Consider the following 18,025-nt stretch of genomic DNA (forward strand, 5'->3'; position numbering starts at 1 on the left):
AAAGTAAAACTGAACTGGTTGCAAAGTAAACAAAAACAGAATGCTGGACGACAGCAAAGACTTACTGTGTCTGGAGCAGATGGCGTCCACAAAGTACAATCGAACATGACATGACTATCAACAAAGTCCCCACAAAGAAGGGTAGCGACAACTGAAATAGTTTTGATTGCTAAAACAAAGCTAGTGAGCAAATAGTGCTCAAAGGAAGAAAGGAAACTGCTACAGGAAAATACCAACAAAATAGGAAAAGCCACCAAAATAGGAGCGCAAGACAAGAACTAAAACACTACACAGGAAAACAGCAAAAAACTCAAAATAAGTCAGAGGGTGATGTGACAGGTGGTGACAGTACACCTACTTTGAGACAAGAGCTATAGTCATGCATGCTTGGTTATGGTTTGAATTCATATCCAACACTTGCGAGAACAACTTTTTATCGTCAATATCGGCTACTGAGTTTCATTTTTTTTAAATGTTTTCTGCTGGTGATGTGCCTCCGCATTTTTTCAATGGAAAAAAAATGGGCCTTGGCTCAAAAAAGGTTGAAAAACACGAGGCTAAACATCTACTCAGTGGCCTAGTGGTTAGAGAGTCCGCTCTGAGATCGGTAGGTTGTGAGTTTAAACCCCGGCCGAGTCATCAAAGACTATAAAAATGGGACCCATTACCTCCCTGCTTGGCACTCAGCATCAAGGGTTGGAATTGGGGGTTAAATCACCAAACATGATTGCCGGGCGCGGCCACTGCTGCTGCCCACTGCTCCCCTCATCCCCTAGGGGGTGAACAAGGGTGATGGGTCTAATGCAGAAAATAATGTGTGTGACAATCATTGGTACTTTAACCTCCATTTTATTAATGGTGCCTTCACAGATGTGTAAGTTACCCAAGCCTTGACCACTAATACACCCCCATACCATCCCAGATGCTGGCTTTAGAACTTTGCGCCTAGAACAGTCCAGATGGTTCTTTTCCTCTTTGTACACTACGTCCATACTTACCAAAAATAATTTGAAATGTGGACTCGTCGAACCACAGAACACTTTTCCACTTTGCATCAGTCTTTCTTAGATGAGCTCTGGCCCAGCAAAGCCGGCGGAGTTTCTGGGTGTTGTTGATAAATGTCTTTTGTTTTGCATTGTACAGTTTTAACTTGCACATACAGATGTAGCGACCAACTGTAGATACTGACAGTGGTTTTCTGAAGTGTTCCTGAGCCCATGTGGTGATATCCTTTACGCACTGGTGGCAACATACGTTGGCTCCAAAACCTGTATGTACCTTTCAGCATTGAGTTCAAACCCCGGCCGAGTCTATGAAAATGGGACCCATTACTTCCTTGCTTGGCACTCAGCATCAAGGGTTGGAATTGGGGGGTAAATCACCAAAATTAATTCCTGGGCGCGGCCACCTCTTCTGACAATCATGGGTATTTTAACTTTAACTTTATTAATGGTGTCTTCACAGATGTGTAAGTTACCCATGCCTTGGCCACTAATACACCCTCATACCATCACAGATGCTGGCTTTTGAACTTTGCGCTTAGAACAGTCCGGATGCTTATTTTCCTCTTTGGTCCAGGGGACACGACGTCCACACATACCAAATACAATTTGAAATGTGGACTCGTCAGACCACAGAACACTTTTGCACTTTGCATCAGTCCGTCTTAGATAAGCTCGGGCCCAGAGAAGCCGGCGGAGTTTCTGGGTGTTGTTGATGAATGGCTTTTGCTTTGCATAGTAAGTTTTAACTTGCACTTACAGATGTAGCGACCAACTGTAGTTACTGACGGTGGTTTTCTGAAATGTTCCCGAGCCTATGTGGTGATATCCTTTACGCACTGATGGCAACACATGTTGGCTCCAAAACCTGTATGTATGTACTTTTCAGCATTGAGTTCAAACCCCGGCCAAGTCATCAAAGACTATAAAAATGGGATCCATTACATCCTTGCTTGACACTTAGCATCAAGGGTTGGAATTGGGGCTTAAATCACCAATAATAATTCCCGGGCGCGGCCACTGCTGCTGCTCACTGCTCCCCTCACCCCCCAGGGTGTTGTTGATAAATGGCTTTTGATGAGGAAACGCTCCTAAAGGAATCAATAAAGTAATATCTATCTATTTAGTAGAGTTTTAACTTGCACTTAAAGATGTCACAACCAACTGTAGTTACTGACAGTGGTTTTCTGAAGTGTTCTGAGCCCATGTGGTGATATCCTTTACACACTGATGGCAACACATGTTGGCTCCAAAACCTGTATGTATGTACCTTTCAGCATTGAGTTCAAACCCCGGCCGAGTCATCAAAGACTATAAAAATGGGATCCATTACATCCCTGCTTGACACTCAGCATCAAGGGTTGGAATAGGGGGTTGAATCACCAAAAATTATCGCCGGGCGCGCCCACCGCTGCTGCTCCCTGCTCTCCTCAGCTCCCAAGGAGTGGACAAGGGATGGGTCAATTGCAGAGGATTTGGATTCAATCGTTGGTACTTTAGCTTTACTTTAAATGATCGGCGTATCTTCCAATGAACGCAATCCGGTGCTGATCTAAATTAAGACACGCTCCAATGAGTTTCATTCTCGTCGAAATACCGTTTTGCGGTCTGTTCTTTCAATTAGGTCAATCCGGCTAGTGCGAGGAAGCGTGTATTTTTAGCCACGCAGTCGGGGCAAGTGTTTGCCGGGATGGCGGAGTGGCGCCGCGTCGCATCCTCTGTCCATGGTACTTAAGCGCTGGAGGTCAGCAGCTCAACAGTTACCAATCATTTCAGACCCCGGCTCGTGAAAAGTGTGGCGCTCCATCACGGACCCACAGGCTCCGGCTCTTCAAAGGGACAGTAATGTGTGTGTGTGTGTGTGTGTGTGTGTGTGTGAGTGTGTGTCCAAACAAAGACTTGCCGTCACAGCCATTCCTCGCCCAGACAATACACTCTCCCTCCGAAATTAAAGACGGTGTTCCGTCGCACGCTCGGAAAAGTTGCACAAAATTAAAATTTAGGGCCGTGGTTCTTCTCGAAGCGAAACATTTTATCGCCACCAACAGCACGGAGCGGAGTTTCAAAGCCGCCGCTTGCTTGCCGAGGCGTTTTAGTTTTGCTCCGAGGCAGAGGGGGGCTTACCGAGGACCTACACCACCCCCCACAAAAAAAACCCAACAACACCCGCCCCAACTTTTTTTTCTCCCCCTGCACAACTCTGTGGCTACAGAATGCAATTAGAGGGACTAAATTAAGTAGTAATGGAGAAGCAGGTCTCCCTAACAGTGTTGCCGTGGCAACGAGCGCTGAAAAACACCGCCTCTAGTAGTTTTGCTATTTTATCTGCAAAACGCACAATTGAGCTTTAAACCAGCTCCCCGTCTGCAGGAGCCAGGCGGGCAGGGCGGAGGGCTGCGAAATAAAGGGGGTTGGGCGGGGGAACAGCTGCTCGCTCGGAGGTTTCTCTGCGCCTGGTGATATAGCCGGCCCGTCAAATATTTATTCTGCAAACTGTCTAATGCACCATGATGCGCTTTTGTGCGCGCACGAGAGGGTGGATTTCAAAGACCCCCTCAAAGGATGACGCGTGTTCGGGCGAGCTTTGATTGCGCCGCTCCCCTCCAGTCCTAGCGCGGCGTGACAGAGAGGAAAGGGGGTGGCGTCGTTGGGTAAACAGCCTTCAGTCGCACCGGCCTTGTTGACTAAAATGATAAAAGCTCCGCCAGTCGACGACATGAAGTGGATTTTCATCACGGGACGCAGATTCCAGGAAAAAGGGATTAGGTTTGAAAGGAGGCACAATCACACCTGCAGACTTTGGTCTGAACTTCACAGGGAAAGTTTACTTTATGCGTTGATGTTTTTTTTTGTCACGTCTCGAGCGAACAAGTGAGGGTTCTGACGGAGGGAACTGGTACCGGGGTCGGAGTTTGCGGTAAACAAAAATCGAACTTGCATCAAAAGGTAACACGTAAACTGTTTGTATGTGCACTGTAAGGGTCAATTATGCCACAGTTCCGGCAAAAAAAGAAATGGGCCACACGGGGATGTCATGTAAGCATGCATGCTGTTCCTTTCAGTGACGTGCAGTGCAGTGCCTCACCTGCCACCAGGTGGCTTAAAGGCCTACTCAAACCCACTACTACCGACCACGCAGTCTTATAGTTTATATATCAATGATGAAATATTAACATTGCAACACATGCCCATTTAGTTTACTAAATTTCAATTTCACGCATTGTAGAGGACATCTGTGTTGCTGAATATTTTGCAATTTCTTTAATGAACAATGGAGACGTCAAAGAAGAAAGCTGTAGGTGGGAAGTGGTGTATTGTGGCTGCCTTTAGCAACACAAACACAGCCGGTTTTTTATTGTTTACATTCCCGAAAAATGTGAGTCAAGCTTTACTATGGAACAGAGATGTCAAGCGAACACGGTTGGATTGGACCACACACACAAAGTAACTAATGCTTAAAGGCCTACTGAAACCCACTACTACCGACCACGCAGTCTGATAGTTTATATATCAATGATGAAATATTAACATTGCAACACATGCCGATACGGCAGGGTTAGTTTACTAAATTTCAATTTCACGCATTGTAGAGGACATCTGTGTTGCTGAATATTTTGCAATTTGTTCAATGAAAAATGGAGACATCAAAGAAGAAAGCTGTAGGTGGGAAGCGGTGTATTGTGGCCGCCTTTAGCAACACAAACACAGCCGGTTTTTCATTGTTTACATTCCCGAAAAATGTGAGTCAAGCTTTACTATGGAACAGAGATGTCAAGCGAACACGGTTGGATTGGACCACACACACAAAGTAACTAATGCTTAAAGGCCTACTGAAACCCACTACTACCAACCACGCAGCCTGATAGTTTATATATCAATGATGAAATATTAACATTGCAACACATGCCAATACGGCCGGGTTAGTTTACTAAATTTCAATTTCACGCATTGTAGAGGACATCTGTGTTGCTGAATATTTTGCAATTTGTTCAATGAATAATGGAGACGTCAAAGAAGAAAGCTGTAGGTGAGAAGCGGTGTATTGCGGCCGCCTTTAGCAACACAAACACAGCCGTTTTTTCATTGTTTACATTCCCGAAAGATGAGAGTCAAGCTTTACTATGGAACAGAGATGTCAAGCGAACACGGTTGGATTGGACCACACACACAAAGTAACTAATGCTTAAAGGCCTACTGAAACCCACTACTACCAACCACGCAGTCTGATAGTTTATATATAAATGATGAAATATCAACATTGCAACACATGCCCATTTAGTTTACTAAATTTCAATTTCACGCGTTGTAGAGGACATCTGTGTTGCTGAATATTTTGCAATTTGTTCAATGAACAATGGAGACATCAAAGAAGAAAGCTGTAGGTGGAAAGCGGTGCATTGCGGCCGGCTTTGGCAACACAAACACAGATGGTGTTTCATTGTTTACATTCCCGAAAGATGAGAGTCAAGCTTTACTATAGAACAGAAATGTCAAGCGAACACGGTTGGATTGGACCACACACACAAAGTACAGTTTATTATGCAGCGATCATTTCGAAAGATCGTGTTTCGAAGAGGGTCCTTTGCGAAGGGCAGAGATGGGCGTCGCCACCACCCGTCGACTGGTGCTGAAGAAAGGTGCGGGGCAGACCTTCAGGTTGTACAGGTATGATCATATAATCTCACTAAAACACTAGTAACACAATAAGCAGATAAGGGATTTCCCAGAATTATCCTAGTATATTTGTCTAATAACATCTGAATTACTCCCACTGCCCTCTAGTATTTTTGTTTTCTAGTCCTTCACTCTCACTTTCCTCATCCACAAATCTTTCATCCTCGCTCAATTTAAGGGGGAAATTGTCGCTTTCTCGGTCCGAATCGCTCTCGCTGCTGGTGGCCATGATTGTAAACAATGTTCAGATGTGAAGAGCTCCACAACCCGTGACGTCACGCGCACATTGTCTGCTACTTCCGGTACAGGCAAGGCTTTTTTATCAGCGACCAAAAGTTGCGAACTTTATCGTCTATGTTCTCTACTAAATCCTTTCAGCAAAAATATGGCAATATCGCGAAATGATCAAGTATGACACTTAGAATGGACCTGCTATCCCCGTTTGAATAAGAAAATCTAATTTCAGTAGGCCTTTAAATAGTCGTCTCTTGAGTAGACGCAGGTGTGTCCCAAACAATTGAGGCAGGTGAAAATCATAAGTAACCATGGTGACCAAAACGAACTCACAGGTGCACAAACAAGAACGAATGGAGTCCAAAACTAACAGGAAACACAAACGCATGATCCCCACCACGGATCATGACACTTTTAGCGTCTGGCAAGCTTTTGGTTGATTTTTTTGACCACTCCTCTTGACAAAATTGGTGCAGTTCAGCTAAATGTGTTGGTTTTCTGACATTGATTTGTTTCTTCAGCATTGTCCACACGTTTAAGTCAGGACTTCGGCAAGGCCATTCTAAAACCTTAATTCTAGCCTGATTTAGCCATTCCTTTCCCACTTTTGACGTGTGTTTGGGGTCATTGTCCTGTTGGAACACCCAACTGCACCCAAAACCCAATATTAAGTTGTTCTGAAGAATTTGGAGGTAATCCTTCCTTTTCATCGTCCCATTTACTCTCTGTAAAGCACCAGTTCAATAGGCAGCAAAACAGGCCCAGAGTATAATACTACCACCACCATGCTTGACGGTAGGTGTGCTGTTCCTGGGATTAAAGACCTCACCTTTTTTACTCCAAACATATTGCTGGGTATTGTGGCCAAACAGCTCCATTTTTGTTTCATCTGACCACAGAATTTTCCTCCAGAAGGTCTTATCTTTGTCCGACTTATGTCCAATCACGCTATCACAAATAAATAAGAGTTGTAGAAATTATTAGAAACTCAAAACAGACACGACTTGATGTTCTTTCCAAGTGTATGTAAACTTTTGACCACGACTGTATGTGATTGTACACAGCTCGCATCAACATTTTTGTTTTTATTTTGAAACACGGTGTCCTTGCGCTCCTCAGCAGCGAGCCTGAAAGATATGGGATCGGAACACAGTCACACCTGCCGTGGTGTGAACGAACAGACGGAGGGCCGCGTTATGTGCGATGTCAGCCATTTGTTGTGATGTCTCATAAGAATATGTCGGTCGCCACTGCAGCAGGGGAGCTAAGAGAAGAATCTCGGGGCCCTTAAAGCACAGGAAGCAATAAAAGTGACCGAGGTGCATGGCCGGCTCTACGCAGGGGCAAGAAGGGGCAGAGCCCCCTTAAGTAAAGGTCTTGCCCCCTCAAATCAAAATTTGAGAAAGTAAATTTTAATAAACTCACAAAATTACTACATTACAAGTTGACAAGATTATCTGCACTAGCGGAAAAATCCGCCGAAAAAGGGACACAGCCTGTATTCACCATTCCACAGGCTGCGCAGCAGACACACACCTGCACACACCCCTCAGCCCTCAGTAAACATCCAATCACTGTTGCAGTATGAAAGTAAAAGAAAAGGAAAAGTTGTCTACATTTATCATATACTTGTTAGGATGGGTGTATTTGTGTCGTCTTATCTGTCATAAACACGTTTATCGTCGCGGACTTTCGGTGCTACGGAGTTCCTTTTTTTTTTTTTTTTTTTTTTTTTACAACTTGACGAGAGCAGTGACAGCGGAGGCTCTGAGCAGCAGTGGTCTGGAAGGCAGAGAGCCTCCATTGTCCCTGTAACAAGCTACAAGTCATTTATCATGCTGTTAATGACGGTAAAAATGAAACATAAGGTATATATCCTCCTCTGCTGTCCTCTGTTCAGAGCGGAGTCCCTAGCAACGGCCCGTTTTACTTAGCAACGGTCTGGCAATCGACTGCTGGAATTCTTTTTCTGTATTTTTTCTTGTAATTCTACAGAGTCAACCTTTAATGTTTCAATCTACATTTTGCAATAAACAAATTATAAGTTTCATTTGATATGACCAAGACACCTAAAAACAAAAACACAATTTACAAGCAAGTGGGCAACACACATACATTGGAGTGAATGAATTTTGTGCCCAAATGAGTGTGCACGTTCTGTTTTATAAATTAGTTTGAGATTCTTTTTTATCATTATTCATCAGACTACCTTTCAGTTTTGTAAATATTGACTGTAGTGTGTGAAGTCCTACTTTGGTTCAAAATGTATTTGAGCGTTAGGCCATCCAGTTAGGATAAATGTTTTGTTGTTGGTTGATAAAATCTGGATGAAGGATGTTTTATTTTATTTTATTCATTTATTTTTATTTTTATTTTTCAGTTTCCCCCCCCTGAGGGATTGCCACCTTATTGTGGTCAGGGGGTTTGCGTGCCTCAGTGACCGTAAGAGCTATACCAGCAGGAGCTTAGTCTTCAGGTGGCACACCCAAGTTGGACAGGTCTGAAGGTAGAGGCCTGACAAAGTGCAATCCACTACTCCAGGTTGGGGTTGGACACTAAAGACCCATTTCAATGAAGAAAGCATTGTTACTATAAGCACAAAAAAAAAAAGTGCTTGAGCATGATGTGTACACATGATGCCCCCTTCACATTTTTGACTGCCCCCCATTTTGTCCACTAAAGACGCCGAGATCATTATCCATGCGTTTGTTACGTCTCGTCTCGATTACTGTAACGTATTATTTTCGGGTCTCCCCATGTCTAGCATTAAAAGATTACAGTTGGTACAAAATGCGGCTGCTAGACTTTTGACAAGAACAGGAAAGTTTGATCACATTACGCCTGTACTGGCTCACCTGCACTGGCTTCCTGTGCACTTAAGATGTGACTTTAAGGTTTTACTACTTACGTATAAAATACTACACGGTCTAGCTCCATCCTATCTTGCCGATTATATTGTACCATATGTCCCGGCAAGAAATCTGCGTTCAAATGACTCCGGCTTATTAGTGATTCCCAAAGCCCAAAAAAAGTCTGCGGGCTATAGAGCGTTTTCCGTTCGGGCTCCAGTACTCTGGAATGCCCTCCCGGTAACAGTTCGAGATGCTACCTCAGTAGAAGCATTTAAGTCTCACCTTAAAACTCATCTGTATACTCTAGCCTTTAAATAGACCTCCTTTTTAGACCAGTTGATCTGCCGCTTCTTTTCTTTCTCCTATGTCCCCCCCCTCCCTTGTGCAGGGGGTCCGGTCCGATGACCATGGATGAAGTACTGGCTGTCCAGAGTCGAGACCCAGGATGGACCGCTCGCCTGTGTATCGGTTGGGGACATCTCTACGCTGCTGATCCGCCTCCGCTTGAGATGGTTTCCTGTGGACGGGACTCTCGCTGCTGTCTTGGATCCACTTTGAACTGAACTCTCGCGGCTGTGTTGGAGCCACTATGGATTGGACTTTCACAGTATCATGTTAGACCCGCTCGACATCCATTTCTTTCGGTCCCCTAGAGGGGGGCGGGGTTGCCCACATCTGAGGTCCTCTCCAAGGTTTCTCATAGTCAGCATTGTCACTGGCGTCCCACTGGATGTGAATTCTCCCTGCCCACTGGGTGTGAGTTTTCCTTGCCCTTTTGTGGGTTCTTCCGAGGATGTCGTAGTCGTAATGATTTGTGCAGTCCTTTGAGACATTTGTGATTTGGGGGTATATAAATAAACATTGATTGATTGATTGATGGTCTGGCCCCTTAGTTCCAGTGAAAGGAACTTTGAATGCTCCAGAATAATAACAAAAAATGTTGGACAATTCCATGCTCCCAACCAAAGCAAGGTCCATAAAGACATGGATGACAGAGTCTGGTGTGGATGAACTTGACTGGCTTGCACAGAGTCCTGACCTGAACCTGATAGAACACCTTTGAGGGTCATTCCTTCTCGACCAACATCAGTGTATGACCTCACCAATGCGCTTTTGGAAGAATGGTGGAAAATTCCTACAAACACACTCCGCAACCTTGTGGACAGCCTTCCCAGAACACATACACACATAGTGTGTGTGACATAGTGTCAACAGTGCTGACTAACGGGCCAATTAAGACATTAAAAATATGCTGCAGTACAAATAAAAGTGCAGGTTCTGAATATGACTTATCATATTATGTTCGGATAGCACCTAAAGGTTTGGGCAGACAGAGGTCATCCGTTTAGCGGGCCGTTTACGATATCATTAGTAGGCGAGTGTGTGCCCAGCATAAGGTGATCCATTATTAGAGCTTTAAGTAGGCCACCCTTGCGTATTTTTTTTACATGGCCGCCAGCTCATATTGGCTTCTCATGCTGTCCTGAGTAAAACTGCTCATGTCCCTAATATTTACACAATCAATCAATCAATCAATCAATCAATGTTTATTTATATAGCCCCAAATCACAAATGTCTCAAAGGACTGCACAAATCATTACGACTACAACATCCTCGGAAGAACCCACAAAAGGGCAAGGAAAACTCACACCCAGTGGGCAGAGAGAATTCACATCCAGTGGGACGCCAGTGACAATGCTGACTATGAGAAACCTTGGAGAGGACCTCAGATGTGGGCAACCCCCCCCCCTCTAGGGGACCGAAAGCAATGGATGTCGAGCGGGTCTAACATGATACTGTGAAAGTTCAATCCATAGTGGCTCCAACACAGCCGCGAGAGTTCAGTTCAAGCGGATCCAAGACAGCAGCGAGAGTCCCGTCCACAGGAAACCATCTCAAGCGGATCAGCAGCGTAGAGACGTCCCCAACCGATACAGGCGAGCGGTCCATCCTGGGTCCCGACGAGCGGTCCATCCTGGGTCTCGACTCTGGACAGCCAGTACTTCATCCATGGTCATCCCACAAGGGAGGGGGGGACATAGGAGAAAGAAAAGAAGCGGCAGATCAACTGGTCTAAAAAGGAGGTCTATTTAAAGGCTAGAGTATACAGATGAGTTTTAAGGTGAGACTTGAATGCTTCTACTGAGGTAGCATCTCGAACTGTTACCGGGAGGGCATTCCAGAGTACTGGAGCCCGAACGGAAAACGCTCTATAGCCCGCAGACTTTTTTTGGGCTCTAGGAATCACTAATAAGCCGGAGTCTTTTGAACGCAGATTTCTTGCCGGGACATATGGTACAATACAATCGGCAAGATAGGCTGGAGCTAGACCGTGTAGTATTTTATACGTAAGTAGTAAAACCTTAAAGTCACATCTTAAGTGCACAGGAAGCCAGTGCAGGTGAGCCAGTACAGGCGTAATGTGATCAAACTTTCTTGTTCTTGTCAAAAGTCTAGCAGCCGCATTTTGTACCAACTGTAATCTTTACACAACCATTTTTATAATTTACTTTTAATTAAAGAAGCTACAACATATAAACAAGCAGTATGATTCTGAACAGCCGGCAATTTAACAAGTGCAAACTCAACAAAGTATAATCCTGGTCCACTTTATGCCGCTATAACGACTTACCTTCTTCTTTCTGGAAACTTTATGGAGCGTGTCGGTCGGAATTTTTGTCCACTCATCTCGAAAAGGTCAGAGGTCATCAAGGTTGGACGAGAGAGCGAGCTCGATTAATAATTAAGACTCACTGGGAGCTAAAACAACCCCAGATTGACTAATTAATTGATAAAGAGGTGTCTCGTATAATTTTTTTTCTTATCCAAACTTTTTTTTACATCGCAGACAGGAATTGCACGGAACAACAGAGTACGAAGATTCCCCAGTTCTCGTTCCAACAAGTCGGACTAACACCGACAAAGCTATCGGACTTTCCAACTCTGGAGCTCGTTTTTGTCATGATCTGTGGTCTCTACAAAGCTCTACAAAATGGATGGATGGATGGATAATTAAAAAAATGTTCCTACCTTCACGTCTGGTCCAGAGTAGTCCGTTTGCATCCCGGGAGAACAAATCCCCACGTCTTGACAGTTTTAAGCTCAGAGAATGTTGTTACCGTGTGGATCGAAGGCCCTCCTGGGGGTTCTTCAGACCACCAAGCACCGACATGAGAGCCTGTTTTTTATTTTTCAATAAGTCTCTCAATTGCTTTACAGCAATGATCTTTTTCTCTTTCGTTCTCGCTCGTACTCTGGCTCCAGCTCCAACCCTGTCTCTCCTCCTGGCTGCTGCTTATAACAGAGCGACAGGTGATTAGATAACAAGGCCCCTGGTGGACCTTCTACGCACCTGTCGCTGATTTCGAGGCCGGTCCTGGCACACCCCGCTTCGCTGCAGGCCCGCAGGCCACACTCCCTCCACAGTTAGCTTCAGAATAACAATGTTATTTCCAAGAATAAGAGACCAACAAGTCGGACGAACACCGACAAAGCTATCGGACTTTCCAACTCTGGAGCTCGTTTTTGTCATGTTCTGTGGTCTCTACAAAGCTCTACAAAATGGGCGGATGGATGGATAATTAAAAAAATGTTCCTACCTTCACGTCTGGTCCAGAGTAGTCCGTTTGCATCCCGGGAGAACAAATCCCCACGTCTTGACAGTTTTAAGCTCAGAGAATGTTGTTACCGTGTGGATCGAAGGCCCTCCTGGGGGTTCTACAGACCACCAAGCACCGACATGAGAGCCTGTTTTTGATTTTTCAATAAGTCTCCCAATTGCTTTCCAGCAATGATCTTTTTCTCTTTCGTTCTCGCTCGTACTCTGGCTCCAGCTCCAACCCTGTCTCTCCTCCTGGCTGCTGCTTATAACAGAGCGACAGGTGAAGTGAAGTGAATTATATTTATATAGCGCTTTTTCTCTAGTGACTCAAAGCGCTTTACATAGTGACACCCAATATCTAAGTTACATTCAAACCAGTGTGGGTGGCACTGGGAGCAGGTGGGTAAAGTGTCTTGCCCAAGGACACAACGGCAGTGACTAGGATGGCGGAAGCGGGAATCGAACCTGCAACCCTCAAGTTGCTGGCACGGCCGCTCTACCAACCGAGCTTAACCGCCCCAGGTGATTAGATAACAAGGCCCCTGGTGGACCTTCTACGCACCTGTCGCTGATTTCGAGGCCGGTCCTGGCACACCCCGCTTCGCTGCAGGCCCGCAGGCCACACTCCCTCCACAGTTAGCTTCAGAATAACAATGTTATTTCCAAGAATAAGAAACCAACAAGTCGGACCAACACCGACAAAGCTATCAGACTTTCCAACTCTGGAGCTAGTTTTTGTCATGATCTGTGGTCTCTACAAAGCTCTACAAAATGGATGGATGGATGGATGATTAAAAAATGTTCCTACCTTCACGTCTGGTCCAGAGTAGTCCGTTTGCATCCCGGGAGAACAAATCCCGCAGCAAGCTGCAAAAACCCCCACGTCTTGTCAGTTTTAAGCTCAGAGAATGTTGTTACCGTGTGGATCGAAGGCTGAAACTCTACAACAGGGGTAGGGAACCTATGGCTCTAGAGCCAGATGTGGCTCTTTTGATGACTGCATCTGGCTCTCGGGTTAATCTGAGCTGACACTGCTTAACACAATAAGTAATGACTACTTCCACTTGTAATTAAAGTTTTAAAATTAACGTTCAAAATATAAAACATACTCATGCATTTGAATCCATCCATCCTTTTTCTACCGCACTAGTTCAAGAAGTTGCATTAAGTGAAAGAAGTGATGTATTTATTATTAGTTAGTTTAGGGCAGGGGTCGGGAACCTTTTTGGCTGAGAGAGCCAAAACGCCAAATATTTTAAAATGTATTCCCGTAAGAGCCATAAAATATTTTTTTTAACACTGAACACAACTAAACACCTGCATTTTTAAGTAAGACCAACATTTCCTATTCTTCATAAAAATATTATTATTGTGAAGATAACTGTGGAGGGGCGTGGCCTGCGGGCCTGCAGCAAACTGGGGTGTGCCAGGACCGGCCTCGAAATCAGCGACAGGTGCGTAGACGGCCCACCTGGGCCTTGTTATCTAATCACCTGTCGCTCTGTTATTAACAGCAGCCAGGAGGAGGGACGGGGTTGGAGCTGGAGCCAGAGCGCGAGCGAGAACGAAAGAGAAAAATACAATTTGCTGGAAAGCAACTGAGGGACTTATTGAAAAATAAAACAATATTGTAACCCTGAAACAGGCTCTCATGTCAGTGCTTGGTGGTCTGAAGAACCCCCAGGAGGGCAAGCCCCACACTAACCAATAATAACTAAATAACTTCTTACCATTAACACAACTTCTTGAACAGGTGTGGTAGAAAACGGATGGATGGATTAAAAATGCACGAGAATGTTTTATATTTTGAACATTATTTTTAACACTGTAATGACAAGTGGAATTATTAATTACTTATCGTGTTAAGCAATGTCAGCTCAGATTTATCCGAGAGCCAGATGCAGTCATCAAAAGAGCCACATCTGGCTCGAGAGCCATAGGTTCCCTACCCCTGGTTTAGGGCTTGCCCTCCTGGGGGTTCTTCAGACCACCAAGCACCGACATGAGAGCCTGTTTCAGGGTTGCTATATTTTTTTATTTTTCAATAAGTCTCTCAATTGCTTTCCAGCAATTATCTTTTTCTCTTTCGTTCTCGCTCGTACTCTGGCTCCAGCTCCAACCCTGTCTCTCCTCTTGGCTGCTGCTTATAACAGAGCGACAGGTGATCAGATAACAAGGCCCCTGGTGGACCTTCTACGCACCGACATGAGAGCCTGAATTGATTAACGTGGACCCCGACTTAAACAAGTTGAAAAACTTATTCGGTTGTTACCATTTAGTGGTCAATTGTACGGAATATGTACTGTACTGTGCAATCTACTAATAAAAGTATCAATCAATAAAAGTATCAAAACATGTCGCTGATTTCGAGGCCGGTACGCTTCGCTGCAGGCCCACAGACCACACTCCCTCCACAGTTAGCTTCAGAATAACAATGTTATTTCCAAGAATAAGAGACGTATTATACTCTAGAAATGTTGGTCTTACTTAAAAATGCACACGTTTAGTTGTGTTCAGTGTTGAAAAAAATATTATATGGCTCTTACGGAAATACTTTTTAAAATATTTGGATTTTTGGCTCTCTCAGCCAAAAAGGTTCCCGACCCCTGCTCTACCCAAAAACATTCCCATGTTGACAGGGCCCGAGTCACCAACGCATGTTATTCTAAATGTGTCCAGGGTACTAGTGTTGTCCCGATACCAATATTTTGGTACCGGTACCAAAATTATTTTGATACTTTTCTAAGTAAAAGGGACCACAAAATGTGCATTATTGGCTTAATTTTAATTAAAAAAAAATCTTAGGGTACATTAAACATCCATCCATCCATTTTCTACCGCTTATTCCCTTTTTGGGGGTCGCGGGGGGCGCTAGCGCCTATCTCAGCTACACCCTGGACAAGTCGCCACATTAAACATATATTCCTGTGCACTTAAGATGTGACTTTACGGTTTTACTACTTACGTATAAAATACTACACGGTCTAGCTCCAGCCTATCTTGCCGATTGTATTGTACCATATGTCCCGGCAAGAAATCTGCGTTCAAAGGACTCCGGCTTATTAGTGATTCCTAGAGCTCAAAAAAAGTCTGCGGGCTATAGAGCGTTTTCCGTTCGGGCTCCAGTACTCTGGAATGCCCTCCCGGTAACAGTTCGAGATGCCACCTCAGTAGAAGCATTTAAGTCTCACCTTAAAACTCATCTGTATACTCTGGCCTTTAAATAGACCTCATTTTTAGACCAGTTGATCTGCCGCTTCTTTTCTTTCTCATATGTCCCCCCCTCCCTTGTGGAGGGGGTCCGGTCCGATGACCATGGATGAAGTACTGGCTGTCCAGAGTCGAGACCCAGGATGGACCGCTCGTCGGGACCCAGGATGGACCGCTCGCCTGTATCGGTTGGGGACATCTCTACGCTGCTGATCCGCTTGAGATGGTTTCCTGTGGACGGGACTCTCGCTGCTGTCTTGGAGCCACTATGGATTGAACTTTCACAGTATCATGTTAGACCCGCTCGACATCCATTGCTTTCGGTCCCCTAGAGGGGGGGGGTTGCCCACATCTGAGGTCCTCTCCAAGGTTTCTCATAGTCAGCATTGTCACTGGCGTCCCACTGGATGTGAATTCTTCCTGCCCACTGGGTGTGAGTTTTCCTTGCCCTTTTGTGGGTTCTTCCGAGGATGTTGTAGTCGTAATGATTTGTGCAGTCCTTTGAGACATTTGTGATTTGGGGCTGTATAAATAAACATTGATTGATTTATTGATTGATATGAAAATCCGTTTTCTACCGCTTATTCCCTTTCGGGGTCGCAGGGGGTGCTGGCGCCTATCTCAGCTACAATCGGGCGGAAGGCAGGGTACACCCTGGACAAGTCGCCACCTCATCGCAGGGCCAACACAGATAGACAGACAACATTCACACTCACATTCACACACTAGGGCCAATTTAGTGTTGCCAATCAACCTATCCCCAGGTGCATATCCAAAAACCGAATTCTGTGAAAAGCAGGCCGTACCTCAGCTTTTTTGACTGGAGTTTAGTCAACACAACTGCAGTTTGAGAGAGTTGTGTGTTATGTGTACTACCTGGCAGGTTTTGTGTGTATGTGTACTACCTGGCAGGTTGTGCATGGCGCACTTCCCTCTTTGGCCAGAGGCTGCTAAATAATGGATGTGTTGGAGGGAGCACAGGCAGTTTGAAATGTAAATGTGACGGATGGAGAGAGGCGTGTGTGTGTGTGTGTGTATGTGTGTGTGTGTGTGTGTGTGTGTGTGTGTGTGTGTGTGTGTGTGTTTGAGACTGTCACTAGCGGATGGGGCTTGTTTTGTCCCTGAAACGTGCAAGTGGACGTAAGAAAGGAGGGTTATAAAGGAGAAAAGGTGTTTTTTGTACTTTCTCAGGTATCATCTTTTGATGGCTCGCAGTGGTCACCTGACTGCATGGAAAGATAGTTTACTGAGGCCACGTAGGCGGTAGAAATGCGCGGTTTGCGGTCACAACCGCGGAGTCCGAGCTGGATGCAATCTTACTCGGAGGGGAGGAAACAGGTGGTGGAGGCGAACGGCACCATGTCCCCTCCCCTCTCAGTAAGCTGTGGAGTCCCCCAAGCAGGGGCGTCGCCAGACATATTTCACTGGGGCACGTGCCCCACTGTTGATCTGCAGTGCCCCGGTAAACATTTCACCAATAAATAAAAAAAAACGCTTCAGAGTTTTAAGTCCACATAACATAGACAACAGCGCACATTGATTGATTGATTGATTGATACTTTTATTAGTAGATTGCACAGTTCAGTACATATTCCGTACAATTGACCACTAAATGGTAACACCCGAATAAGTTTTTCAACTTGTTTAAGTCCGGGTCCACGTTAATCAATTCATGGTACAAATATATACTATCAACATAATACAGTCATCACACATCATAGTATATACATTGAATTATTTACATTATTTACAATCCGGGGGGTGGGATGAGGAGCTTTGGTTGATATCAGAACTTCAGTCATCAACAATTGCATCAACAGAGAAATGTGGACATTGAAACAGTGTAGGTCTTATTTAGTAGGATATGTACAGCCAGCAGAGAACATAGTGAGTTCACATAGCATAAGAACAAGTATATACATTAGAAGTACATTTCAGTTGTTTATAATCAGGGGAGATGGGATGTGAATGGAGGAGGGTATTAGTAAAGTGTTGAAGTTGCCTGGAGGTGTTGTTTTAGAGCGGTTTTGAAGGAATACAGAGATGCACTTACTTTTACACCTGTTGGGAGTGCATTCCACATTGATGTGGCATAGAAAGAGAATGAGTTAAGACCTTTGTTAGATCGGAATCTGGGTTTAACGTGGTTTGTGGAGCTCCCCCTGGTGTTGTGGTTATGGCGGTCATTTACGTTAAGGAAGTAATTTGACATGTACTTCGGTATCAAGGAGGTGACATGTACTTCGGTATCAAGGAGGTGTAGCGGATTTTATAGACCAGGCTCAGTGCAAGTTGTTTTACTCTGTCCTCCACCCTGAGCCAGCCCACTACTTAGTATGGTAATTGATTGCTACTGTATTCACTCCACGTAACAATGAGCACATGGCTAATTAATATGGTAATTTATTCACATGTGGATCGAGACTTCCGTTGAGAGAGAGAGAGAGAGGATG

The sequence above is a fragment of the Nerophis ophidion genome, linkage group LG27, assembly GCF_033978795.1.
Source record: "Nerophis ophidion isolate RoL-2023_Sa linkage group LG27, RoL_Noph_v1.0, whole genome shotgun sequence".
Classification (NCBI taxonomy): domain Eukaryota; kingdom Metazoa; phylum Chordata; class Actinopteri; order Syngnathiformes; family Syngnathidae; genus Nerophis; species Nerophis ophidion.